The following is a 3,564-nucleotide window of genomic DNA, read 5'->3' as shown; positions in this document are numbered from 1 at the left end:
TTTTTTTTGTTGGTGGCTTATATATCAGAATTTTAGTGAAGTGGACGCTGTGATGGTAAATAACAGATAGATTGAAAGGTGTGGAATTACTGTGATGTTGGGACGACATCTTAGAGGAACCAGAGTCTTCATATCCGCCCATGGACAACCCACCCGAGGTGAAGGGGTCTTGATGTGCCTGTCCTGCCTCCTTTTCCTTATCCTCTTCCTCCCAAGGTGGTCTCTGAAAGTTCAGTGCCAAGGGCAGAGACCTCATGATAGCTAGGTTGTGGAGGACACAGTGACCACCATGAACTTCGACACATTAGAGATACAGCACTGAAACAGGCCCTTCGGCCCACCGAGTCTGTGCCGAACATCAACCACCCATTTATACTAATCCTACACTATTCCCATATTCCTACCAAACATCCCCACCTGTTCTTATATTTCCCTACCACCTACCTATACTAGTGACAATTTATAATGGCCAATTTACCTATCAACCTGCAAGTCTTTTGGCTTGTGGGAGGAAACTGGAGCACCCGGAGAAAACCCACGCAGACACAGGGAGAACTTGCAAACTCCACACAGGCAGTACCCGGAATCGAACCCGGGTCCCTGGAGCTGTGAGGCTGCGGTGCTAACCACTGCGCCACTGTGCCGCTCTGGGGAGTACTGGAAGGTGCCCTGTTAGAGGTCCAGGGGGTTGAACCATTGTTTCAGGAGGCCAATGGTTTGCTCCACAACATTCCTTGTTGCTGTCTGGCTCTCATTATAGGTGCACTGAACTCATGTGGTCTGGTGGTGGAGAGGATCATTAGCCAGGTGTATACTGGGTATCCCATGTCACCCAGCAGCCAGATTCTGGTTCATTGTGGTGGCCCAAATATGCTGGGTACAACCGACTTCCCTTTCAATAGTGCTAATGGTGCTGGATGGCAGGTGCATGGAGGGGTTGTCTCCCATGCAGCTGACTGCACAGGTCCACTTAACATGTGTGATTAAGAGAGGGCGGTCCAAAATTTCAAGTTATGTGCGAACTCAGCATTAGACTCTGTTTGATGCCATTATCCTCCCAGTCTGCATGTTTCTGGCGTAAGCATGTCGCATGCACCCTAGCACCCTGTCAGTCAGGTCGGCCAGGTAGGCCATGCAGGAAGTGGCCAGATGTGTTCCGGCTGACATTTTTTCAATTTGGGGCTTCCATAGCACCTTCACCAGCAGTGTTAAGGATCCCAATTTCAAAGCCTTAGGGACAGATTTTATTGCAATGACGCCGGTCCTGCCATTGGGACCAGGAAAGGTGCATGGCACATCGGAGGCTGGTGCGGCCGGCTGCACGCAATCCAATGATGACCACCCAATTAAGAGCCTTGAAGTGCAATTGCGTGTTCAGATTTGGGCTCAGCGGAATAGAGTCCAGCATCAGCTGAAGACCCGGCAGGTTCTAGCAGTATTTTAAAGGACTGCCAGCTCTGCACTTAATCTTGCAGTCAGCGGGCCTGGGAGAGGAAGAGGTCAAAGAGGCTGCAGAGAGATGCTGGTGAGTAGACCCTGGGTGGCCTACGCTTCCTTGATGTCGCCCTCCAGGTGCTCCTACTGGCTGCCAGGGAAAGGAGGCATATTCTATTCCCAAGGTATGGGAGGAGGAGACCTGGCAGTCTCACCAAACAGGCTGGCTGCAGGTAGCTGAGGAGGTCAACAGCCGTGGGATCGCCCCAAGGACCTGGATCTAGTGCTGCAAGCAGCTCTATGACCTCATCTCGGCAGCAAAAGTCAGTGCCTTTTAAAGCCTTCACCTCTTATGAGAGTATCTGGCAAAGCAGGATGGGTGCATTGGGTGGAGAGGGAGTATCCTATCAGGTGTGGGCAAAGGGTCAGGGGATTAATGCAAACTGACTGCACCATGGCGAAGTGGCCCTGAAAGGAGGCAGCTTGTCTTTGCAGACCCTCGCGAGGTCCCTGGAAAGGGGCCATGAGCAGGAGGCATCTGTGTGCTCCCATTAATGGCAGCAGGAGTACCACTAGCCTATGTCTTGGGTTTGTTCTCACTGGGGGACCGTCAGCTTCTATCTCTCTGTCTGTAGGAGAAGATTGCACACAATTGGAGACAATGGGCAAAGACCTGTGGTGGGCTGCCCATTCTCCATTTCTTGACCCTGATGGAGGAGGAGGCCATGGAGCTGGCTGGACCTCAGGATATCTGGAGTATCATGGATGGAGAAGCAGGGGCACCTTCCCAATACAGTGAGTAAGGTTTCCATGGCGGGGAGGGGCGTGGGGGTATATCTGCAGCAATGGAGCTATGCTGCTCATCAGGCAACCAGTGTCTACAGTAGTCTTCAATGTAGGGGTGTGTGCTATGTTGGGTGGGGAGGCCCTTGGCCCTTACATGTCTCTTCTCTCACGCAGATTAAACAGTACCTACTCAAGGAGCCTCCGAGACTGTAGGAGAGCCTGCCATCTCTGAGTGGGAGGAAGGCGCCTCAGAGGGTGCAATATCACGTCATACCCCTGCACCCTCCACCAGCGCAGATACTCTCATATCAGTAGGTTTGCGCTTGCAGTAAGTTTGGGGTACACAACCTGGTGAGCACAGCACTGACACGCCCAAGCAGCTGAAGGAGGCAGTGACAGCCCAGGCCTCTGTCAGTCAGAGGACTGACCCCAGGCCCGTAATGTGCTTCTCATGTTGGCAGCTTCACAGGAAATGCTGCAGCGAGAGGTTAAGCAATATCTGGTAGAGATGACAGAAACAATGCTGCCCAATCATGGATGATGGAGGAGTCCATCCTGGCCTCGAGCTCAGCATTGTCCCTGACTGTTGCATGAGTGGCATCCTCCATTGAGAGATTGGCAGCTCTGATGGAGAGCCACATCCAGCTGAGCACTAAGTGTCTGCAGGACATTAATAGCAGAGCTGCATATCCTCATCTTGACCATGAGCTCAAGGCAGCAGTGGCAAGGCGTGAGGGGGCCAGGGGACCACCAGGTCCTCTGCACTGTCAGATCAGCAGGAAGGCAGAAGTCTGCCTTACGAGGGACGAGAAGCTGGGAGCTGCTTTCAGGGTGCTCCTGGTGCTGGCAGCAGCTCCTCTGCCCCTCTGCCAGTGATGTCAGGTCCTCCTTCATCCCTGCCGACAAAAGATGGTACTACTTCTGTGCAGGAGGCCCTCAGCATGTCAGGGGCCTCCAGGTCTAAGGCATCCAGAGGACTACCACCAAGATCATCCCTAGCAAAGGGGCAACAAGGTCAGCAGCCTGCCTCCACATCTGCTGACAGTGCAGTCAGAGAACCTCGAGGGATTTCACGCAGGAAAATAAAGAAGAACACATAGATCACGCGGTTATCACAGGTGATTGTGTGCTTTACATTGTTGTGACCAAGGCGGGAGGAGTGCACTGTCTTTCTCTAGTTCCACTTCTCCACAGGTCACAACATATATTTAAATGTTTTACCCAGTTACTGATGCGGCCAATTATATACTCTATTTTAGTTTCAGCAGAAAATCCACCAATCAGATTTCTTTAAGAAACGACAAAAGTATTAATTTATTACAAAACATGACTTAGTCAATAAAG

The sequence above is a fragment of the Heterodontus francisci genome, chromosome 11 (genome assembly GCF_036365525.1).
Source record: "Heterodontus francisci isolate sHetFra1 chromosome 11, sHetFra1.hap1, whole genome shotgun sequence".
In the NCBI taxonomy this organism is placed as follows: domain Eukaryota; kingdom Metazoa; phylum Chordata; class Chondrichthyes; order Heterodontiformes; family Heterodontidae; genus Heterodontus; species Heterodontus francisci.
The sequence above is the reverse complement of the archived record's forward strand: the minus strand, read 5'-3'. Positions refer to the sequence as shown.